Here is a 26,232-nt window from a genome sequence, read left to right on the forward strand (position 1 = left end):
GAATAGGAGAGCACTGCAAACGGGATAAAATGGGACCAGGTCAGAGGCAGGTACTGATTCAGTAACGGGGCACTCCTCCCTAATGGCACTGCAACGCTGGCCAGTCCCAGTATTGGGAGGAAGAATTAAAAGTTTCAAAGGAGGCCCCCAAAGTGTTAAGGAGTCCCTGAGGGATTTGGGTGGCACTGGCTACAACATATTGAATTCAGAGACAAGGGGCTTTGAAATGCTTTCAAGAGTAGACTAGAGAGGAAACAATATCCTTAAGGGAAACTATAACATCTTAGAGGAGAAAGGGAAATTTACGGGACACTCCAGGTGATGACATGTTTGTAGCTATGTCCCACTTACCACCATTGTGGGTATATCTTAGTTATTTTTATAATAATCAAATAAATGTAACTGTGAACCTCCAGCTTCCCACTGTGAGAATGTTCTAAAACTCCCCTGAGTCACCTCCCCAGGGTTTACTCATGATTTTCAGCCTCCATCCCTCTTGTTTTGCCAGTGTAATAAATAACACTTACACATCCACATGTGTCTGGTGCTGAAACCTGGCTTGGAAATTTGCAGTATTTTCTCTCCCAAAAAGCACTTTTGGCTTTTATGAAAATTTGTACACTCCCACCCTATTCCTCTGGGGCTTGTCAAATCAAAAATACGTCTTATTTTACATTATATTCCAGCATTGCTCCTGATTTCCAGTCTAATAAAATTGTGTAATGGTGGGCAAGTATTTGTGACATAAAATTGTGATGGTGTCAAAGTTTGTTTGTATCACCTCTTTTTCCCTTCTAGGCCATATAATATCTAGTAAAAGCAGGGCTTTTGAGTCTCTAAGAAAAGGATTCAAATTTTGCCTTCATGATTTATTAACTGTGAAACACTAACAAGTTACTTACTCTCCTAGATTTGCTGGGGAGTTTAGAGATCACCTCTACCCATCCTAATTCTTTTTTTTTTTTTTTTTTTTTGAGACAGAGTCTCGCTCTGTCGCCCAGTCTGGAGTGTAGTGGTGCGATCTCGGCTCACTGCAAGCTCTGCCTCCCGGGTTCCGCCATTCTCCTGCCTCATTCTCCTGCCTCAGCCTCCTGAGTAGCTGGGACTACAGGCACCCACCACCATGGCTGGCTAATTTTTTGTATTTGTAGTATAGATGGGGTTTCACCGTGTTAGCCAGGATGGTCTCCATCTCCTGTCCTCGTGATCCACCTGCTTCGGCCTCCCAGAGTGCTGGGATTACAGGCGTGAGCCACTGCGCCTGGCCTACCCATTCTAATTCTTAAATGGGATCTTCAGCTGGGTCTAGGAATCAAATGGACACAAGACAAGTTAAGAGAACAGCATGTAAGTGTCATTATTTTTACATGTGCACGGGGATCATTAAGAGAGTAAAAACCTGAAGAAATGGTCAAAGCAGAGATCTTTTATACATTTTAGACAAAGAATGAGAGATTTGTGAAGAAATGACAGGACAAAAGGATCTGGCTAGAGGCAGTAAATTCTAGGGAAATCATTAGGAGGCCTATGGTGGGGATGTGTAAAGCTAGTGGAAGATAATGGTTTCTTCAGTAAGTTCATTTGTATGGGTCCATTGCAGCAGTAATTCCCAGTCTCTGGTGATATGGGTTATTTTGTAACACTGGTACAAGGAAGGCACTATTCTCAAAGGAATTTTTATGGCTTACTACATGTAGGAAAGGACAGGTCTGATAGCCCTTTCTGCAAACACAGCTTCTCAAGTGCTTTCAGCTTAAAATAATTGATATACCAAATCCACATATTTGTGGGTGATCATCATTAACTCCTGCAGCTTCATTTTTTTTCTGTAAAATAGAGTTAATAACATCTTCCTATAATGGTAATTGTGAAGACTGCATGGTTCATGAAAAGTCCTTGGCAAATAAGAGGCAAGCAGTGCATATGAGTTAATATTCTTCCTACTTTACTCTGCCAATGGCCTCTGGCCTTCCATGTCCAAGCAGAGTCCTCCTGGCTACCCAGTGCCCATTGATGTGCTATCTTGGCTTCAGACAAGTCCATACTCACATTTCTAGCTATATATTCCATTCTTCCAAAGCAATTTATAGCATTTGATTCTCTTGGGAATTCTGTGTTGTTCATGACAATGGCAGGAATAAAAGGTTAGTTTAGAGGTTAGCCAGGTTTCGACCTAAGCTAGGAGCAAGGTCTGGTTTCACCACTGATTAGTGATTACCTGGGTTAACCAGGTAAATCTTGCAATTCAGAATAACATGGTCTGGATCTTTTTGTCAAAAGCCGTAGCAACAAATAATGAATATGTGGCATTGACCTTTCACCCAATGGACTATCTGGGATCCCAAGTACTCCTAGTTCCTTTTCCCAACCCAATCACGTTAAAGTGAACTTGCTGCAGCCAATGTGCCAGTATCCATTCCCTTGAGTTTGGGGACGGAAAACTTGTAGAGAGTAACTACTTGGGACTATTCTGGTCCTTTAGTCTTCCTTGAGTCAAACATTGTTTTGCAGACCAACGTTTCTCAAACTATACTCTTTATCACAGTTGCCACACCACCTTCTCGAAATGCACGTGCACGCTTCCCACCCACTGAGATTCTGAATTAATCCATCTTGGGTAGAGCTTGGGCATTGCTATGTTTTCTCAATTCATAGGTGGTTCTGATATATAGCAAATGTTGAGAACCATTGTTGGAGACTGATGATTATATCTGGAGATAATGCTATCCCTGCTTTACATATGGATCTAACTCAGATCCCAGCCCTTCTAGTATTTTTTAAACTATTATTCCATATAAAACTCAGTTGCCAATTCAGACACCCTATCATTTGGAGTACATAACCATGGGGAGATATAGACATTCAAATTGGAAAATCAATTAGCATCTCTAGCCTGTAAGAAAGAAGAATTATATGAGAACAGATCATCTTGAGCAGGAGGTTTGATTCATAAACTAGTCTCTTATTCTATTTTACATGCAAGAAGATTTTTAAAGTTCATGACTTTTCTCTTTGACATCAGAGAAGAAGCCATTAGGGTATTCTATAAAACATCCTTGAGCTTCTTAAAAAATTCCATTTATAAATGCATCCTTTAATGCTGCTGAATCTCTTTCAAAATCAGTTATATATTTAGCCTATTCCACTCTTAAAAACAATGAGTATTTAAAGTTTACTACTGTGCCAATCATTGCATCTGTTCCAAACATTTGGATCCCTTTTTCTTTCCTACATATGACAGAATTGCATTTCCCCACCCTTTGACCTCAGGCATAGTCCTGTGGCTTGCTTTGGCCAACAAAATGCAAGTAAAGTCAAGTGTGTCACTACCTGGAAGAAGATTTAATAGGAAGTTCATGCTTTACCATGTGCCTTTTCTGTCTCCCAACAATGTTCCAGATAGTGATTGTGTCATCAGCGTGGGTCCCAGAGTAACTAAGATAATGACATAAAACAGAATTCCTGTTTAGTCCTTGATGAGCAAAACTGTTATTGTTTTATGCCACTGAGATCGGGAGGTTTAAACCTCAGCAACTACCTTAGGTAAAAAATATTTAACCTAAAAGGTAGTTACCTTTATGTTTTATTTTTTTCCTCAGCTTCCTTAAAATTGTATGTGTTATTTAACTCTTACGGTGTTACAGAGGTCAGTCTTCCTTTTATTCATATTGTTTATGATTTTCTGAATTTTTATGATATCTTTTATTCTGCCATTGAAATTTCTAGTTATACTTTATCACTCCACTTAATTTTCTAAATTTTTGCTCTATCATAATGCAGGTCTTTATTCCTTGATTTTAAGTGTCCATGTCCAAAACTTACGTAATTCTCTTATAACTGGCGTGAGGTGTTGACTAAGATTACCTGAAGTAATTAAAATGCAAAGCAGGATAGAATGGCATTTCCTGTTTTGGTTCCAATACTATATTTCCCTCCCACCCCCAGGAAAACAGTAGCCTACATTCCTTAAGTTATACTCTGGATGCTTTAAAGGAGTTTCTGCCAGACCCAGTCAATGAGAAGTGGGTTTTGCTATTTAAATCTCTTTATCAAATGCTTAATCTTAGCTCTCATTTATTTCTCTACTTCACATTTTGTTTCATTTGACTCTTAGAAACTTGATACTTGGTAAACGATTTTAGCTTCACTTTCACTCTATTCTTTCCTCCCATCTTAGCTTTGGCATTTATTTGACACTTTTCTTCTAATAAGGATGGGAGACAATGTTACTGTGGGTTCCACTATATCTCACCCCATGGTCAGCGGAATGGATCACATTCTTGTTGGTATCCAACTTTCCATTGGCCCTATAGTCCTTCGTGAGCACACTAACAAACAGAGATGAATATTGCATTTTCTTCTTAATCTATATAAGCCTAATTGCTCCAGCAGCATAGATGTTAATTTTAGCCTTACATCCGATATTTAACGAACTATGTTCTGAAATAGATTTCTTGTTTTGAATAACAAATTTGAAAATTTAAGCCCAGAAAACTGTAATTTTTTTCTGAAGATGAGAATATTCCTAGCCAATGGAAAATTGCTTCTGCATTTATATATATTTTAACCAATCAAATCTAAACTGCTTCAAATTCCAAGTGTAGGGCAATGGCATAAATATTATTAATAATTCTATGGGTTAGTTCATGGTAAATTTTGGTGAGCTACTTAAAGATACAGTATATGAGTGAGTTATAGAACTGAAAGTTTTGGCTGGGCATGGTGGTTCACGCCTGTAATCTTGGCACTTTGGGAGGCTGAAGGGGGAGGATCACTTGAGGCCAGGAGTTTGAGACCAGCGTGTGCAATATAGTGAGACCCTGTCTCTACAAAACATACAAAAATTAATCATGTGGTGGTGCACAATTTTCATCCCAGCTACTTGGGAGGCTGAGTAGGGAGGATGACTTGAGCCCAAGAGGTTTGAGGCTTCAGTGAGCTATGATCACCATTCCACTTCAGCCTGGGTGACAGAGGGTGACCCGATTTAAAAAAAAAAATCAGATTTTTAAAAATAACTCAAATAACTCTAATTCCATTGATAGGAGATGGGAAAATATCAAACCAAATAAATGTGTTTTTTTAATAAAACTGATTTGCTCTAATTGCTTTTGTCTTCTGTATCTGTAGCAACTAGATCAGTTCTTGGCACATAGTAGCTACTCCACAAATATGTTAATATATGAATAAAAGAATAAATGAATAAATCAGCTCCTCCATTTGTTGAATAAGCTGAATTAGTTTAAATAAGTGTCTTATCCTTTCTGTGACTTGGTATATTAACTCCATAAGTAAACGTCTACTATTAGATATTTAAATAATAAATTTCTCAAGGTCTAGAATCTTCAGTTCCATATAACTAATATCTAGAATAGTGCCCAATAAATGTTTGTGGAGGCAAAGAAAAAAGGAATAAATATCAAAAAAAGGAGAAAAGAAAGAAGGAAGAAGAATAAAAATGATGCGGAGGAAAGGAATAAAGAATGAAAGACAAAATAGGGAAGGAGGAAACAAAAACATAGTTATAAAAAGAAAGGTGAGCATTCAATTAACAGTTTTATACAGAATATGAAAGAAAATGATAAACTTGTACATTAATGATGAGGTGTGGAGTCAGGGAAAGAAGGGACAACTTTTGTTAGGGATGGGAGGAGTTAATTATTTATTTGATTAACATGAGCAGTAAAACTTACCTTTAAAAAAATTTGTAGAGACCACAGCAATTTTTATATTGGCAATTTGGTACCCTACACTTAGATTGGCCAGAGAAAAGAAACATATACCAATGGACATTATCATATTGCTTTACATGGACTGCTTCCAGAATAAATAAAATGTGCATGTCTAGTGGTTAAAGTTTAGTCCTCCCAGGCTGGGCATGGTGGCTCACGCCTGTAATCCCAGCACTTTGGGAGGCCAAGGCGGGTGGATCACCTGAGGTCGGGAGTTCGAGACCAGCCTGACCAACATGGTGAAACCCCGTCTCTACTAAAACTACAAAATTAGCTGGGTGTGGTGGCACATGTCTGTAATCCCAGGTACTCAGGAGGCTGAGGCAGGAGAATTGCTTGAACCCAGGAGGCAGAGGTTGCAGTGAGCCGAGATCGTGCCATTGCACTCCAGCCTGGGCAACAAGAGCGAAACTGCTTCTCAAAAAACAAAACAAAAAAAAGTTTAGTCCTCCCTAGAGGAAGCTGTACTTGATAACACCTCATAAGAAATCTCTCAAACCTATGGTCATTTATATGAAATCTCATAGAAAAAGTGTTTTGGACTATTTAAGAAAGATGGCCTGAAAATTAATGTAAATATGCTGGCAAAGTGAATGGAAAATTGTTCCAACTTCAAATTCCACCGGAACTCAGATGGGGTCTTTCTGAAAGTTTACAGGGCAAAACTTTCCTTTATCCTATGAAAAATGTTTGTCATATTTTAAAAATATAGACTTTTATTCACAAACTTTGGCCAAATTTTGTTGTATATTGACACTATGTATATAGTTAAACATTTTGGCCAAAGCTAAAATGTTCAGCATATAGCTAACTTGGTTGCAGTTGTAGCCCTTTGGAGATAAATGAACATTTTGCACTGGTTAAAAAAAAAAAAGTGGAAAAAAGCATGATTTTTCCTACCAACTGGGTAAAAGTTTAATATACTCATTTGCTCATCAGTGATTAAACATCTGCATACGTGTGTGTACACACACATATGATCTTTAATTAAAAGCTGCTTTTAATCCAGGTAGAGTTCAAAAACAAAATTAAACATTGTGGAGGATGATGAAACTTAATTTTAGATTGGCTGGGCATGATGGCTCACGCCTATAATCTCAGCACTTTGAGAGGCCGAGGCAGGCTGATTGCTTGAGTCCAGAAGTTCGAGACTAGCCTGGGCAACATAGCAAGACCCCGTCTCTAAAAAAAAAAAAATACAAAAATTAGCTAGGCCTGGTGGTACATGCCTGCAGTCCCAGCTGCTTGGGAGGTTGATATAGGAGGGTCACTTTTTAGCCCAGGAGCTCAAGGCTGCAGTGAGTCATGATTACACTACTGCACTCTAGCCTAGAGCGAGACTCCATCTCAACAAAAAAAACAAACTAAATTTCTTTTCAAGGACAGCAATTCTCCTTTATACCTTGTATTTCCCATTTCATAATGTATAGTCATTCATTAATTTAATAAATATTGTGTACCTATTGATACAGACAGGAGACAGGAAAATACTGGGTAGAAGAGGGTGGTTCCCTAGCAAAGGCCCCACCCTCAACCCTGGAAACCCATGACCCTAAATGGGAACAGGCATTCCTGTTTTTGCACACAAAATGTTGCCTTTTGGTCCACCACGTCACCTATCCTGTACTCATATAAACCCCAAACCTATGGCTCCACAAGGAGATGAGCAGAAGAGCCAAGGAACAGAAGAATGGTGTGACAGAGAAGGAAAGAAGAGAAAGAGCATCTGAGCATCTAGAGGAGTCCAGCTGGGGACAGAGAGGAGTTTGGCCATGGGACAGCTGAACTCCAAGGGAAGATTATCTTCCCACTCCATCCTCCTTCCAGCTCCCCACCCTGCCAACTGAAAGCCACGTCCACCACTCAGTAAAGCCCCCACATTCACCACCCTTCAAGTCCATGGGTTACCTGATTCTTCCAGGATGCTAGACAAAGGCCTGGGTACCAAGTGGGCACTGAGCTGGTTAACACTTAAGCCATCTGAGGACAGCAGAGCTAAAAGAGCATTGTAACACTGGGGCTTCAAACGTTGCAGGCACCCAACCCTAGACACTGCCATGGGGCAAGAGCCAAAAAACACTCACCCCAGTTCCTGCAGCTGCCCATCTGCATGCTCCCCTTCCTGTAACGGGTTTGAGCTCATGGTGGCCAAACAGAGAGCCACACCCCTGTCACACATCCTGCAAGGTGGATCAGGGAACTCTCTTATCTCACTATTATGTATCAGACACTTAAATAGACTTCACAGTGGTTTATGGGGATGGGAGATTTAAAGGAAAGACATGATATAATGTCAAATAGTAATACGTTCTGTGAAGAAAAATAAAGCAGGGTGATATGGTTTGGCTGTGTCCCCACCCAAATCTCATCTTGAATTGTAGTTCTCATTATCCCCACATGTCATGGCAGGAACCTGGTGGGAGGTAATTGAATCATGGGAGTGGTTACCTCCATGCTGTTTTCATAATAGTGAGTAAGTTCTCATGAGATTTGGTGGTTTATAAGGGGCTTTTCTTCTTTTGCTTGGCACTTCTTCCTGGTGCCATGTGAAGAAGGATGTGTTTGCTTCTCCTTCTAACACGATTATAAGTTTTTTTAGGCCTCCCAGCCATGCAGAGTTATGAATCAATTAAATCTCTTTACTTTATAAATTACCCAGTCTCAGGTATGTCTTTATTAGCAGCATGAGAACAGACTAATATGGTAAATTGGTACCACAGACAGTGGAGTGCTGCTATAAAGATACCCAAAAATGTAGAAGCAACATTGGAACTGGGTAACAGGCAGAGACTGGAACAGTTTGGAGGATTCAGAAGAAGACAGGAAAATGTGGGAAAGTTTAGAACTTCCTTGAGACTTGTTGAATGATTTTTGACCAAATGCTGATAGTGATATGGACAATGAAGTACAGGCTGAGGTGGTCTCAGATGGAGATGAGGAACTTCTTGGGAGCTGGAGTAAAGGTCACTCTTGCTATGCTTTAGCAAGGAGACTGGAGGCTTTTTGCCCCTGCCCTAGAGATCTGTGGAACTTCGAACTTGAGAGAGATGATTTAGGGTATCTGGTGAAAGAAATTTCTAATCAGCAAAGCATTCAAGAGGTGACAGAGCACTCTTGAAAGTTTGGAAAATTTGCAGCCTGATGATGCAGTAGAAAAGAAAAACCCATTTCCTGGGGAGAAATTCAAGCCTGCTGCAGAGATTTGCATAAGTAACGAGGAGCCAAATGCTACTCACCAATACAATGGGGAAAATGCTTCCAAGGCATGTAATGGCAGTCCCTCCCATCACAGGCCTGGAGTCCTAGGAGGGGAAAATGGTTTCCTAAGCCAGGTTCAGGGCCTCCCTGCTTTGTGCAACCTCAGGACTTGGTGGCTTGGTGCCCTGTGTCCCAGCTGCTCCAGCCATGACCAAAATTGGTGGCCAAGGTACAGCTCAAGCCATTGCTTCAGAGGGTGCAAGCCCCAAGCCTTGGCAATTTCCACTTGGAGTTGAGCCTGCAGATTTACAGAAGTAAATAACTGAGGTTTGGGAACCTCTACCTAGATTTCAGAGGACGTATGGAAACTCCTGGACGTCCAGGGAGGTGTCTGCTACAGAAGCAAAGCCCTCATGGAGAACCTCGACTAGGTCAGTGCAGAAGGGAAATGTGGGGTTGGAGCCCCCATACAGAGTCCCCTCTGGGGCACTGCCTAGTGTAGCTGTGACTGGAGGGCCACCATCCTCCACACCCTAAAATGGAAGATCCACTGACAGCTTACACTGTGCACCTGGAAAAACTGCAGACACTCAACACCAGCCTGTGAAATCAGCTGGGAGGCAGGCTGTACCCTGCAAAGCCACAGGGGTGGAGCTTCCCAAGGCCATGGGAGGCCACCTCTTGCATCAGTGTGACCTGGATGCCAGACATGAAGTCAAAGGAGATCATTTCAAAGCTATAAGGTTTGACTGCTCTGCTGGATTTCAGACTTGCATGGGGCCTGTAGCCCTTTCGTTTTGGCCAATTTCTCCCATTTGCAATAGGTATATTTATCCAGCGCCTCTACCCCCATTGTATCTAGGAAGCAATTAACTTGCTTTCAATTTTACAGGCTCGTAGGTGGAAGGGACTTGCCCTGTATCAAATGAGATCTTGGACTTGGACTTTTGGGTTAAAGCAGGAATAAGCTAAGGCTTTGGGGGACTGTTGGAAAGTAAGATTGTGTTTTAAAATATGAAAACATGATATTTGGAGGGGCCAGGGACAGAATGATATGGTTTGGCTGTGTCCCCACTCAATCTCATCTTGAACTGTAGTACCCATAATCCCCACGTGTTATGGCAGGGACCCAGGGGAAGTAATTAAATCATGGGGACAGTTACCTCCATGCTGTTCTCGTGATAATAAATGAGTTATCACAAGATGGTTTTATAAGAGACTTTTCCCCTTTTGCTGGGCACTTCTACTTCCCACCACCATGTGAAGAAGGACATGTTTGCTTCCCCTTCTGTCATGATTGTAAGGTTCCTTAGGCCTCCCAGGCCTGTAGAACTGTGAGTCAATTAAATCTCTTTCCTTTATAAATTGCCCAATCTCAGGTATGTCTTTATTAGCAGTGTGAGAATGGACTAATACACAGGGTAAGGATATAAATAAAGGTGGTGGAATATTTGTTACGGACTGGATAATTATGGAATGTTTCCCTGAGGTAACATGTGAGCAGACTTGAAAGAAGTTGGGGAGTTAGACAAGCGGCTATTTGGAAGCCATCATGGGCAGAGATAATGAAAGGCTAAAGTGGTGGTATCAGGTTTGAGGAACATTCAGGAGCTGTCATGACTGACAGTGAATCAGTAAGGGAGACAGTAGGAGGAGAGTAGGTCACAAAGATAGCCAGAGCCTACTTCCTATAAGTAGTGGTACTCAACAAGTGGGAAGGAAGCAGTTCACCCCTCCAAAGGGTGTTTGGCAGTGGGTAGAGACATTTTTTGTTGTTACAACTTGCAGGGAGTTCTGTTGACATCTAGTGGGCAGAGGCCAGAGATGCTGCTAAACATCCTACAAGGCACAGAACAGCCAACCCTCAGCAAAGAATTATCCCACTGAAAATGTCAGTAGTGCTTAGATTGAGAAACCCTGATAGAGGACACTGACTTTCAATCCCATATGCACAATAAGTCACCTAGAGAGCTTTTAGAAATATTGTACCTGTGGTCTTACCCAGAAAGTCTAGTTGGCTTTAGAGTCTAGGCATCCATCCTTTTTCAAATGTAGATAAAGGATTAGAAAACTAACATGGAACAAGAACTCAATATGCTCAAAGTCAATTAAATGCCTAATTGCTTTCTTTCTTTCTAGACTATAAGTCTCATGAGGCCTGGGACCCTGATTTTCTTGTTCTCAGCAGTATCTCATTCTAGCACAGTAACATACAGTAGAAAGAAGAGAATTGAAATTGAAACAGGAAATCAAAGCATTACATATAATGATTTAATGATCCTCATAAACAGCTTTAAGAGTGACTTAAATTAAAATGGTCAATGAAAAATATAGTTAGAACTTCTTACTTAAGCAACAAGGTTTTAGCATCCAAGTGGCTGCAGTTAAAATTTTTTATAACCCATTTTCTTCCAGGACTAAGCAATGTCACAAACCTCTATTGGCTCCAATTTCTTCTATGTATCAAACACATATACCTGGTCATGCCCAGTAATTCCTGTATCTTAAAATGGTTTGTCATCATGGCTACCTGAGTTGATACAAATTTTTATTTTTATTTATTTATTTATTTTTTTGAGACAGGGTCTTGATCTGTCACCCAGGTGGGAGTGCAGTGGCACTATCACAGCTCACTGCAGCCTCAATTTCCAGGGCTTAAGGGATCCTCCCACATCAGTCTCTCAAGGAACTAGGACCCGTGCACAGCTAAATTTTTTTATTTTTGTAGAGACAGAGGTCTTGCTATCTTGCCAAGGCTGGTCTCAAATTCCTGGGCTTAAACAATCCTCCTTTCTTGGCCTTCCATTATGCTGGGAATACAGGCATGAGCCATCGTGCTAGGCTGATATTTGCCTAATCTATTGATGCTAGGCACCAGCAATACTTTTGTCCGAAGATTTCAAGGGAAGCATTAGCAATCAGAAGAGGATATAAAAAGTCAAAAGATGCTAAGAACTCACAAGATTAAAACAGAGGAGAAGGGAGACGTCCAAAGGAAAGCATCTGCTAAATAACCATCACTCTTCCTCTGTCTTCTTCTTGTGAATTTTTAGCATTTTTTGACTTTCCATGTAGCAGCAACTGTGATCATTTTAAAATAGTAGTACCCTGCTTAAAACCTCCAATGACTTCCCACAGATTTACAATAAAATCTAAACTCTTTAATATGCCCTACAAAGCCTTAGAAGATGTGTCCCCTGTCTGCCTCTCTCATCTCATCTCTTACCAATCTTCCTCCTGCCTAGAACACTTCAGCAATACTGGCTATCTTATGTCCTCTGGTCTGACAACCTGTATTTAGTCTAGCCTTAGGGCCTTTGCCCTACCAGGAATCTCATCCTCCTAAAATAAAAATACACAGGGCTCATCAAATGAATAACATGATTTGCTATTTAACTGGTAGCCTAAAAAACACCTCCTCAAAGAAGCCTTCCCTGTTCATTTAAACAGCTCCAACCACTCTCTATCATACCACTCCACTTCACTGCATGTAACACTTGGCTTGATAGTTTTCTTCTTTACTTACAAAGTTTTGTTTGTTTCCTGATATGGTTGGGCTCTGTGTCTCCACCCAAATCTCATTTTGAATTGTAATCCCCATGTGTCAGGGGAGGGATCTGGTGGGAGGTGATTGAATCATGGGGGTGGATTTCCCCCAGGCTGTTCTCGTGACAGTGAGTGAGTTCTCGCGAGATATGATGGTTCTAAAAGTTTGGCATATTCCCCCTCGCTCTCTTTCCTGCCACTGTGTGCTTCTCCTTTGCCTTCCACCATGATTGTAATTTTCCTGAGGCCTCCCTAGCCATGTGGAACTGTGAGTCAATTAAACCTCTTTTCTTTATAAATTACCCAGTCTCAGGTAGTTCTTTACAGCAGTGTGAGAACAGACTAATACATTTCCCTACTCCATCACAACATAAGCTTTATGAGAGTTTAGACTTTGTCTGCCTTGCTCATTATTGTTTTCTCAGTACCTCAAACAATTCTTATCACATAGTAGGCACTCAACTAAATTTATTAGATTAATAACTCAAGATTGGTCTCTGAACCTGGAACTCTGAATCTGGTCCCCAAATCCATTTCCTAAGCAACACAGAGAATAGCCTATAAAAACTAAACTTCACTGTCAATCCAACCAGCCAGAAAAAAAATCCATTATTTCCAAAAAGAAAACCAGAGACATGTTAATAAGGCAATAAATTTTCCTCCACAATGAGTTTAAAGTACATTGTATCAAAGTAAAAGTAATGGGATTCTTTTTTTTTCTTTTTTTTTTTTGGCAAGCCCATCAACAGCCTGAAGTTTTCATGAGTGAGAAGGCTGAGCTAGAATTAGAGGACCCAGGGTTATAACTGCTTTCAGCCCCTCTTGGACTTCAGTAGAAAGTCCTCTTCGGCCCTTTCAGAAGAAGGAATCATTATAGCTTTCGGTGGCACAGAAGAGAACCATACTCCTGGGAGCACAGAAGACACATACAAGAGAGGCAAGAAAAAGGGCCATTCTGAGGACAGTGGATACTAGAGGGGAAAAAAAAAACACAGAGAAAGCTTTAGCTGAGGTCAAATTTCATTAAGCTTGAAATTTTATTTAGAAGCAGTTCTGAAGGTACCAATTATTATTTACCTTGTCATGTACCTCCCATTATAGACATTTCTTCATCCCCAATATATATTTAGAAAAAAAAAGCCCTCAAGTTACTATACAGAGTTCTAAATGAAAAAATTAAAATATCATAAATGTGTAAGCTAGAGAGTATACTATGCCAATTTTTGCATGGAATTTTCTTGCAACAAGTAAATGTCAACTTGAAGATCTCAAAATGGAATATAAGATGGTACTACTGTATTTAATTCATAATGGCATTCAACCATGCTACAATGAGACACATTACCAAATTGCAAATGATTTCAGGTTCTGTACATACAGATGGATCTTGCCTAAGGTGTTTAAGTGCTAAGAGTCAATAGGTTAAAACAAATATACTCTAGATGACATTAATTTAAGTTAAAAGTTTTAAAACGGAAAGTGCTCTTCCACTAAATGGTAATGTTGTTCCCTAACAAACTGCTAAATCATGCCCTTGTCAGAAGAAATAAGCCAGAGTAACAAAAGATGTGCCCCCAAGTGCCTGAGAGGCAGAGTGTAGCATATTAACTAAATCACGCCTTTCAAACTTCACTGTTTTTCTCTCCTGCTAGGTAGCATATCCAAGCAGGATCTGTGCAGCTTCTATGCTCACACAGCTCAGCACAGATACATATTACAATAGGACAGTCCAGACGCCTGCACACATGCATAGGAATAAGGGGTCATGCCACCTCTGGTCCTCTGAGATATGAGAGATGCCTTTTGATCCCTGTAACATACCACCTGATCTAAGGTCTTGAATTCCCAAGAGTGAGAATTGGTGGGAATAAAAAAGAGTATTGTGCTCAGACTTTCTTGCTCATTGTAATATCAATAATTTAAAAGCATTGTCCTTACATCAAACCTCCCTAGAGTACATTTCTTCCATTGCATCATGGGATATTTCCATTATTAATTGGTCTTCTTTCTGATTCAAACACACACCTTCCCTAAAGACACAATACTTTCCTTCTAGCATGGCTGGACCCCTCCCTCCCAGTAGATTGTAGATTGCTTACCAAACAGATAAAAATGATATAAAAACTGATGCTTGATCTTATTATAGGTATGTTTTCAATGAAAGCTTAAAGTTGTGCACAGTTTCTCCAAGAAGGAAAGAAAACTGTTAATTAATGTTCATATTTGAGGAGGAAGCCTGATCAGGAAGATTCTGTTTTTATTTCCAGTAGTGACAAAGGCTTTGCAATGATTCTTCCCTTCTCTAAAAAGCCTACAAGAAGATGTTTGTGACTAACTTTCTGTGGCTGAGGTCACTATACACAGGACTTTCCCTTGAAAATCAGGCATAATGACACAGTCATAGGATCCAGAGGATGGTATAGAGGAAGGTGAGGAAGGGTGGTGTGGAAAAATTCATACCAAGTCAGAAGATCGCATTCAAGTTCTGCTATTAATCAATTATCTTCCTTTGCCTCAATTATTTCATCTCTCTGAGCCTCATTTACATCTGTAAAACTAGGATGATAATGACTAGCTTACAAAGGTATTCAGTGCTTTCACTGAACAGTTAGTGTCCCTATTCTAAGTGCTTAGAACAAAGAAGGAGGAGGAGCAGGAGAAGGAGAAAAAGATCTGGGCACTTTAAAGCTTTAACCATAGTAATGAGAACAAACATAGAAATAGATAATTGGGTGTAATATGATATGCCACAGGATAGATTCTGACAACTGGGGCCAGATGGACATAATTCCTCATGAAACTATAAAAACATCACCACCACGACAGCCCTACCATAATTTATGGAGAAAGGAGAAGAGATTCTGTGAAAATTCTGAATTGATTGAAATTTAATCTGAAGTGACTACATTTACTTAGAATCTACTTGGAATACTTTTTCTGTAACCAAACAAAACAGACATGAAAGGGAGATTAAGTGGTATTCTTAGATCAAGCTCTCTAGAAGTAGATCATGCACCAAGCTCCATGCAAATGAATCATTAGGGAAGTACTCCTGAGAAAAATCAATAGGGAGAGGGGGAAGCATGGCATGGAGGAGAAAGAAGCCAAGTAAGGCTTTAGGCAAAGTCCTATACAGAATAGCTTTAGCCTATGCCTCAGAGTGGTCCTGTCCCTTGATTGAGACTCTCTCATCATTCAGTCATTGGTTAACAGCCACCTGGGATGAATGTACTTCCCAGGCACCACCAGTTCTCTGGGCTTCTGGGCAAAGGGATAGTAGTCCAAGGGCATACTCTGAAGAAGAATCACAGGTGCAAGTTGAGGAAAGCAGAGGCATACTCAAGTCAGGGGAAGAGGGCACAAAGTAGTAAAAGCGATACAAGAGGCTACAGGAGGAGCATTGAACTGGAGGCACAGAAGTGCCAAGTTACACTCCTCACACCTGAGAATGTGCTCTCAAGTATTATTATTGCAATATAACCACAAGATAGAAATATCAGAAATATAAATAGAGGACAATCATGGAAGCACCAAAGAGGCAATGACCAGTTCTTTCTGAGGGAAACAAGAAGATGTTTAACAGACTGTATGATCCCTCCCTTAAGGGGCCTTTGGATTTACAGGAGTGTCTGGAAAGGTGACTGAGTCTGGGGTCAAGACTCCATCCTGTGGGGTGATTATCTCACATGCCTGGGGACAAAGTCAGAAGTCAAACCCTATCTAAAAATTAGCAGTGAAGTTCAAGTCAAAAAATCTAAATCCATTTTTAGAAACAAGAGGTTGGGAGTTCAGCAATTATAAGAAAAGTGTCAGAGACAAGGAGCCAGATGATGAAAATTACGCATGAGACCTGCCCGTTCATCGGGGCAGAGCAAGGCAGGGCAGGGTTGTCCTGGGAAACATGATGGGTGGGTGGTGACAGACATCAAGGAGGAGCATCCAGATGTCAGGTCAGGGTCAAGCCTTAATGAAATGTATGTGTTTTCAGATACAACTGGAGTATATGGCATTAGAGAAAGAAAAGCTGTGCATGGAGCTAGAATTTATTGTGGCTTGAATTTAAGGGATATGATGAAGAGAGGGAGAGGAAGAGGAAGGTGAAGAGAGGCAGAGGAAGAGGAAGCTGAAGAGGTCATTTTTCAGCTGACTTGTCCAAGACCCTGCAAGCCATTCTGAAAGATTTTCACCTAATCCAGTGGCCAACAGAGTGTTTTTTGTTTGTTTGTTTGTTTGTTTTTAATTTTTAGGAAGATTATATAGAGTGGAGAAAGAGAGAAACAGGTTTGAAGATTGTTGCAAAAGTTGAGGTGAGAGATAATAGACAATGAAATTAACATTCTTCCCAAAGAATTTGTAGATCAAGGAACTAGCCCAAAGGAAAATATACCAGGCCATTCTTAAAAGTTCTTTATCTCTTTGCATGCTATTTGTGTAGTGGTTACTGCTGAGGGAGGAAACAAAAATCTCATCTATTTTTTAAAACTCTGCAAAAGGCTTGATCTTCAAAGTATCTTGATCTTGAGGAAGATCAAGATACTTACTTGTGATGAAAAAGAAACTCAATTCCTTTCTAGCAAATAAAAAACAGAAAACTACATAATGAAATAAAATCCTGGCTCAGGTTTGGGATATTGGGAAAATTAAGGTAAAGGAATGACTGAAATGTTTCAAACTGCAGAGAATACTAACATAAGTTGACTATACAATGGTCAAATGATAATTTTTAGTAAGTAAAAGTCATTAATGGATGAAAAGATAACAGAAAATCTATAAGCACCCACCTACTAGATTTGAGATAAGGGGCAAGATTAAGGAGCTACTTGGGGCTAGAATCAATAGAACTTGGTTGCAGATTGCACACATGAAATGAGGGAGATGGAAGAGTCCACTAGGAGGCTTAGGAATTGGAACTGAAGGAGGAGGAGCAATATGGGAAGAGTGAGGCAAATGGAGAGTTCACTTTTGCGCATGCTCAGCATTCAAGTTGGAGGTGCTGAGTAGGTGGTTGGAAATATATGTTCACTTCAGGGAAAAGATGGCTCTAGAGTATAAATGTAAGATTATCACTGTTTAGATTGTACCTCAGTCCTAGAATGAGTAGGAGTTTAAAGAGAGAAAACAAACATTCTAAGAATAGAACTGTGAGAAGCTACAATATTTAAGCTGCATTTCATGGAAAGAGAGAGATTTAATAAAGGATTTTATTTGAGTGGCCAGAAAGGTTAGAAATGAGTGGTATTCTATAAGCAAATAAAAGAAAAAGTGTCCAGAATGAAAATGCAACATGACTGCCTAGGCCTAATGATGGCCCGACTATGTACTCACTGAAGGGCAAGTAGCTTAATCTCTTTGTGCCTAAATTTCCTCATTTGTAAAATGGGAATAATAACACCTACTCTATAGGGCTGTTCTGAAAACTAAATAATTTAATAAATGGAAATTGCTTATAGCAGGGCTAGGCAAAGAGCAAATGTTATGTATGTTAGTAAAAAGAAAAAAAAGTGATGCAGAGACATTGCTTTCAATAAATTAGTTAATGCCTGAACACAGTTCATTGGATTTGACTATTAGCAGGTCATTGTCATGGGTGAAAGGTACTGTATATAAAAGCACACGCATAAAATAGTTATCATTTAAAATTTTTTTCCTTTTTGCTTACTATTTAGAATTTGTGAAGATGAGAGAGAAAACGATGGTAATGTATTTATAAAGAAAAAATAAAAGGGCTAACCCATGTTTCAAAATATACCAAAAACTAGATTAAGGGTGAATTTAATACGGCAAACTAAAGTACAGAATTATCACCCACACAAATGTAAAAGACACATGGCGTTTTTGTTATTAACAATATTAGGTGTCTGAAATCTCACTGGAGTTATTTTAGAAACACAGATGGTCAGACAGATGTATGCTGTATGTGAATATGTGAAAAGTAAGTGACGCAAATTATAGCTGGGATAGTCACCTTAAATTTATACATCTTTCTTTCTGATTATGCCATTTAATGAAAAATGGATACATCTCTACAGAATACAAATATTTATCTATAGCACTAATATGTATAAGTATCATACTATATATTCTATGGCCAGAAATTATTGTTATTCTTCATACTTAACACTTATTGAATGTTTATTGTGTGCCAGCAACTACTAAGTATGTTATATGTATTCATCCATTTAAACTTCACACCAATCCAATGAGGTAGTTATTACTGACAATTCCATTTCCATTTCACATGCAAGGAAACTGAGATACAGAGAAGTCAAGCAATTTGCCTTTGGTTGCAAACCTAGTAAGTAGCATGGCAAAGAATGAATGCAGGTAGGCTGGCTCCAGAGCCATGCATTTAGTTGTTGTGCTACACTGCCTCTAGAATAAGGAGGAAATAAAAATACATAAGATAAAAAGTAAGAGTCCATGTTACCTTTCAGAGATCTGTCATATTTTGTTATGTAGTAAATTGTGTTCCCTGCAAATTCATATGTTGAAGCTCTATCCCCCGCTACCTCAGAATGAGGCAGTTTTTGGAGACAGGACTTTTAAAGAGGTAATTAAGTTTAAATGATATCACATGGGTGAACCCTAATGCAATCTGACTGGGGTCCTTATAAGAACAGAAAATTTGGACGCACAGAGAGACACCAGGGATACACATACAGAGAAAAGACCATGTGAGGACACAGCAAAAAAAAAATCAGCCAAGGGCTGCAAGCCAAGGAGAGAGGCCTTGGTGGGCACCAAACCTGCTGACAACCTGACCTTGGATTTCTAGCCTCCAGAGCTGTGAGAAATAAATTTCTATGAAAACAAATTTCTAATAAATAGTTTATAATTCTTTGTTATAGCAGCCCAAACTGACTAAGAATCACGTGAGCCTATTCCTCATAATACATCTTCATTTGTGTGTGTGTGTGTGTGTGTATATATATATGTCTGTATCTGTACCAATTTGTTTTCACACTACTATAAAGACATACTTGACACTGAGTAATTTATAAAGGAAAGAAGTTTAATTGACTCACAGTTCCACATGGCTGAGGAGGCCTCAGGAAACTTGCAATCATGGCAGAAGGTGAAGAGGAAGCAAGGCACGTCTAACATGGCAGCAGGAGAGAGAGAGAAAGAGTGAGGAATTGCCACTTAAAACCATCAGCTCTCATGAAAACTCCCTCACTGTCATGAGAACACCACAGGGAAAATCTGCCCCCATGATCCAATCACCTCCCACCAGGTCCCTCCCCTGACATGTGGGGATTACAACTGGAGAGGAGATTTGGGCGTGGACACAGAGCCAATCAAATCAGTATGTTTGTTTTCTTTCTAATTCTCTTTTCACATAACATGTATTTATTTTATATCATATAATTTAAAATTGTTGATTTTATATTACAGTATTTACATTACAGGATATTAAAAGGAATATAAAACATCACTCAAGAAATTTACCTCCAGCCAGGCATGGTTGCTCACGCCTGTAATCCCAGCACTTTGGGATGCCGAGGTGGCAAATCATTTGAGGTCAGGAGTTCGAGACCAGCCTAGTCAACATGGTGAAACCCCATCTCTACTAAAAATACAAAAATTAGCCAGGTGTGGTTGTGGGCGCCTGTAATCCCAGCTACTCAAGAGGCTGAGGCAGGAAAATTGCTTGAACCTGGGAGGTGGAGGTTGCAGTGAGCCATGATCATACCATTGCACTCCAGCCTGGGTGACAAGAGCAAAACTCAGTCTCACAAAAAAAGAAAAGAAAAGACATTTACCTCCTCTTCTGGGGAAAGGGTTAGTGTGTTTTTAGTTGTACACAGGATAGTTGTATTATGTTAGGTGGAATTATGACCTTATTATTGTCTTCATTTGGAGACTGAGTATGGTTTAAGAAGATGTGTGTGGGTGCTCAGTTGACAAGGAGGAGACTTGTGGTTAATTTTAGGTGTCAACTTGAGTGGGCCACAAGGTCCCCAGAGTAAACATGTTTCTGAGTGTGTCTATGAGGATGTTTCTGGATAAGATTAGCAGTTGAATCAGGGGATGCAGTAAAGTGATTGCCCTCCCAAACGCGAATGGCACCATCTAATCCACTGAAGTCCTGAATAGAACAAAAGGCAAAGGAAGGAGAGATTTATTCCTTTTTTTCCTGCCTCATCACTTAAGCTGGGACATCTCATTTTATGTTCTCCTTCCCTTGGACTAGGATTTACATCACTGGCTTCTCTGGTTCTAAGGCTTTCAGACCCAGACTGAATTACATCACTGGATTTCCTGGATATCCACCTTGCAGATAGCAGACTGTGGTACTTGTCATCCACAATTGCATGAACCAGGTCTTCATAATACATCTCATACATCTCTCTCTCTCTCTATGTATATAGAGGGCCAGGTACAAGCAGGCAATAAAAACTAAAGAAAAATTTTGCCTATATATAAACATAGATACATATAAACACACACACACACACACACACACACACACACACACACACACACACAGATATGTATGTATGTGTGTATTTTATTGGTTCTATTTCTCTGAAGAACCCTAACTAATACAGGTGCCTGGCTCAACCCAGACACTTTGTTTACTTTTTTAACTTGGTGCCTAATATTGCTATCCTTCCTGTGGATTTATTCAAGACAAATTCTTTTCTATCTCCTATTCCGATAGCCACTTTCCAAATCCCTTTATCCAGAGATTATCTCTGATTCACATATATACTGTCCAAGAATTTCATGTCTTCCATAAGTAAGCAGTAAAACATTTTTTAAAAGTTCTTCGGCCGGGCGCGGTGGCTCACGCCTGTAATCCCAGCACTTTGGGAGGCCGAGGCGGGCGGATCACGAGGTCAGGAGATCGAGACCATCCTGGCTAACACAGTGAAACCCCGTCTCTACTAAAAATACAAAAAATTAGCCGGGCGTGGTAGCGGGCGCCTGTAGTCCCAGCTACTCGGGAGGCTGAGGCAGGAGAATGGCGTGAACCCGGGAGGCGGAGCTTGCAGTGAGCCGAGATCGCGCCACTGCACTCCAGCCTGGGCGACAGAGCGAGACTCCGTCTCAAAAAAAAAAAAAAAAAAAAAAAAAAAAAAAGTTCTTCATGAAGTGTTAAGCAAAGAGACTGAGGAAAAATGGGTGTTTCCCTTTAAAATACTAAGTGTCAACCATTTCAGGGTCCACGAATTCTGTAACAAGTTATATGATTATGTCCTAATTGAGTTCTGTGTAAAGGGGTTACCATATGCTTTTTTCAGCTGGCAAGTAGTTACCCAGGATTCGTTGGATCTTCTCTTTTTCAGTGAGTAACTCACTTATGGATCTCTGAGATCTTTTTCTAATGACCCCTCAGAAAATTTTCAGAAACTTTTGGAAAGTGACATTTATAACCTCTTTACACTTTTTGAGGTAAATAGGAATGATTAAGTCCTCAGTAGACCTTAATAACACTCTATTTAATCAGATTTGGCCTACAGAGAAATAAATCATGATGGCAGTTTTGTAGTAAATACTATTGTAATGAATGAAGAAAGGAGATATAAAGCAAAAGAAAGTAGAACCCACTGAAAGGAAAACTATTTCAATTCACAACATTTTTGGAGACACATTGCCAAAATGGAGATGGATAGAAGTTGTAATTCAAGGATATCCTGCCTAAATCAAATGAGTTTACATGAAGGACATTGTATTTACAGTATAACTTAAGACTTATTAGCTACCCCAGGATATGAAGAAAACTTAGTTTAGCTATTTTTCTTTTAAAATATGCAATGTGTGCTTGGCTATGTAGATCTTAGCCATTTAAAAAAGCTCACTTTTGAAATCCATTTGATTTTTTCTTCTATTACATTGTAAGTTTCAGCATGTTTTAAGAATTCTCCTACCTCCCTATCTTATGTCAATTTTTAAAAGATTATTTTACACCATGTTTTGCCATACCCTGAAAATATTGCAACACTACAAAGTTGGCCATGCAGAAAAGTAATTCAAGGTATAAACTGCAGAACTGACATTAGCACACAGAGTAGACCTCTGCCAGCTAAGAAGGAGACAAGGTCAATAGCTCACTGATGGCAGAGCAGAATGGTGTCACATCTGGTACACAGAGCATGGGGCTGACAGTCAAGCGACCTGGTCTGTATCCCAGCCAGCCAGGATACTGGTTCACTTAGTGACCTTAAACAAGTCTATTAGCCTCTGTTCCTAGTTCTCCACCTGTGGAGTTGAGATAAGAATATTCTTAATTCATAGGAATAGTGTCAGAATTAATGGCTTGTTACTGGACTTGGTGGAATAAGAATCTGGGCCATGTACAAGCAGGTAATGAAAAGCAAAGAAAAAATTTGCCTGTCTTTTCTATCCAATTTATTTTTTTCAGGACAATCCAGTGTTTTCAGGATTATAATGGAGTATAATCAATGTACTTGCTCCAGAAATTCTAATACTATTAAGAGTTCAAGACCATGCAAATGACCTGTGATCATGCAAAACTAAGTTGATTAAACCTACTGCAACAAGATAAAAAATAATCTAAAGTGAATCTTCATAGTTCTCAGAAGACATAGGGCATAAAAGAATATATGTGTATATATATGCATATCCGCATAAAAGGATATATACACATAGGGTTTTGAGGTCTGTGCTCAAACAAGCAAATCTTTCAAGGAGGACACCTTTCAAATCTTTTCAAGGAGGACAACTTGTTAGGATTAAGCAAATTAATTAATGATAATATGTAACAGACATATCAAGAAAACAGTCTTGAGTCTTCATAAGTAAGCTCTTTTGGATAAGCAAGCACTGTGACCAAGTGAGATAATAATTTTCCTAAACAAATTAGGAATTTCCTGAAGCAAACAGTGAAATTACTTACTAGTTTACAAGTCATATATTTCTAGATAAAAATATTCCTGGAACAAACAGTTAAGTCATGTTAAAACAGTCATTCTCAAATCTCAGTCCTGATGGTTAAATTATACGACCACGAAGGGCCTTAATTGTCATAGAGAACATATTCTAGTTACCACATTGGGGGTATCTGTGAAAAGAACAAGTGAAAATGAAAACAAATGGTGAGTAGGGAGAAGGAAAAAGTGGTGTATGATTTTCCAGTAACAAAACCAGTCAAGTGCAAGAGTCAAAAGCAACCGCCTTTGTCACGTAAGTCTTTAATTATTCCCAAGGGTATCATTGTGATATGGACAGGAGACAGGGAAATATTGGGTAAAAGAGGGCAGTTCCCCACAAAGGCCCCACCCTCAAGCCTGGATACCTGCAGCCCTAAATGAGAACAGGCATTTCTTTTTCCAAACCCAAAAAGTTGTCTTCTTGTCCACCACACCCCCTATCCTGCCCCATATAAACCCCAAACCCCAAGCTCCAGAGCAGACCAGGCAGACTGGCAGACCCACAGACCAGCAGGTGAGGAGATGAAGAGGCAAACAGATGGACAGCAGAACACATGGCAGAGAAAGAGAAAAGAGGAGTTGAGAGGGGGATCAGGGAACTCTGTTTCAATTGCAAAGGTAACCATATGATTTCCACTAAAATTGAGAAACTTCGAGATTGAAAGCAGGTGTTAAAATAAGTTATAGGCTTTAACATATTTACAACTGGTACAACCAGGACCCTGGAAAACCTGCGGTAATCCAAGTTAAAGCCTAAAATAGCAAGCTCTACTATAAAATTTAAAAGAAACAATAAATGTAATTACTGTGTGGACTTTAGTTTCAGTTCTGACATGTAAGGAGCTTGAAAGTTACCACTCCCATCCTTGCAATAAGGAAAAAGCTGAACAAATGAAAACTCAACAACTTTTCTTGAACTCATCAGAGAATTGAGATCTCAGGGCAAACTACCATAGTAAAATCTGCAGAAGCAGGGGAATAAAGAAAATCACAGCTGGCCTCACCTTACCTGGAGGAGCAGGCTAGTAGAAACGGTTAACCAGTAACTTGGATGAATTGCTGGAGGCTAAGTTTTGTCTAGCGTGAAAGTGAGAAATTCCAGGGGTTCACAGTCCTAGGGGCCCCACATCATTGGTATTAACTCCAGGAACTACATCAGGTTCTCATGGTAAGATGCTAACAACAACAAATCTACACATGGCAACATCAAGAAGAGGAGATAACTCTTCTCATATTTTGAAATATGCCCAGAACGTCCTCCACGACTGAAGCCTATTCAGTATAGGCTCTCAGTTGCTGTGGAGAACGTTCTGGGCATACTTCAAAATAAGGAAAAGTATAGGAAAAAGACTTCAATAGAGCCTTATCTGAACTGAGAGAAGAGCACTTAGGGCAATTACATAACTCCAGCCTTCTCTAGCTCACCTAATTAATGACTCAGTGGGACAGGGCGGGCAAGAGGAGAAGCTAATAAACACTTAAAATGGTTATAGACCAGGGACACAGGCCCACTAAAAGACTAACACTGAATCATAGGATTACTGAATGTGTCCCCTCACCTACATTTTACCACTCCTCAACAGGACTGTAGCATAATAACCGTGAAAAATAGCTGAAAGGACTGTGAGATGCAGACTCAGTTTAAGACAGAGTTGTTAAGAAAACCTAAAGACAATAAGGAAGACAAACATAAGTACATTAGAGGAAATTAAAGTCTTTCATACCTACAGCTATAGCAAACATTAAACATGACCTAACTCCTAGTAAGATTAACATAAAACCTCACAATGAAGAGATGTTTACTTCAGTTTCTATTACCTGATACGTTATATCTAACTTTCAACAAAATAACGAAGCATGCTATGAAGTAAGAAAAAAAACAGTCTGAAGAGATAAAGCAAGTATCAGAATAAGACTCAGAGGCAGCACAGATTTTGCAATTATCAGGCAGGGAATTTAAAATAACTATTGTTAATATGTTAAGGGCTCTTGTGGCAAAAGTAAACAGCACACAGAACCAGATGGGTAACATAAACAAAGAGATGGAAACTAAGAAAGTATCCAAAAGAAATGCTGAAATTCAAAAATAGAAACAAAAAATGCCTTCAATGGGCTCATCAGTAGATTAGACAGGCTTGAGAAAGAATCAGCAAGCTTGTAGATATGTTCATAGAAACTTCCCAAAGTGAAACGCAAAAAGACTGTAAAGCAAAATATCTGAAGTGGAAGCAGAGCAAGATGGCCAAATAGGAGCCTCTACCAATCATCCTCCCCGCAGAAACACCAAATTGAACAACTATCTACCCTAAAAATCACCGTCATAAGAACCAAAAATCAGATGAGCAATCATAGTACTTTATTTTAACTTCATATCCCTGAAAGAGGCATTAAAGTGGGTAGAAAAAATGGTCTTTTTTTTGGGGATAGAAGCTCACTTTGTTACCCAGGCTGGAGTGCAGTGGCACAATCACACTGTAGCCTCAACTTCCCAGGCTCAAGTGATCCTCCTGCCTCAGCTTCCTGAGTAGCTGGGACCATAGGTGCGTGCTATAATGGCTGGCTCATTTTTTTTTTTAATTTTTTGTAGAGATGGGGGTCTCACTGTGTTGCCCAGGCTAGTCTCAAACTCCTGGGCTCAAACAATCCTCCCACCTTGGCCTCCCAAAGTGCTGGGATTACAGGCACCAGCCACTGTGCCCAGCTAAAAGACAGTCTTGAATTGCCAATGTCACCCCTCCTCCATCCCCACCAGTGACTGCACGGCACACAGAGAGGATCTGTGCACTTGGGAGAGTGAGAGCGCAGTGGCGGTGGAACTTTGCATTGAAACTCAGTGCTGCCTTATCACAGCAGAAAGT

The 26,232-nt window shown here is 39.8% G+C and overlaps 1 long non-coding RNA gene across 1 annotated transcript in view; it reads right to left on the reverse strand.

The window, feature by feature from the left end:
• The window catches only part of LOC129398704 (uncharacterized), a 313,771-nt gene that overhangs the window by 211,674 nt on the left and 75,865 nt on the right, over positions 1-26,232 (reverse strand). The window contains exon 3 of the long non-coding RNA XR_010113163.1: positions 19,502-19,573. This is a non-coding gene — a long non-coding RNA (uncharacterized LOC129398704). The remainder of the gene's footprint in view (positions 1-19,501; positions 19,574-26,232) is intronic.

The sequence above is a fragment of the Pan paniscus genome, chromosome 1 (assembly GCF_029289425.2).
Source record: "Pan paniscus chromosome 1, NHGRI_mPanPan1-v2.0_pri, whole genome shotgun sequence".
NCBI lineage: Eukaryota > Metazoa > Chordata > Mammalia > Primates > Hominidae > Pan > Pan paniscus.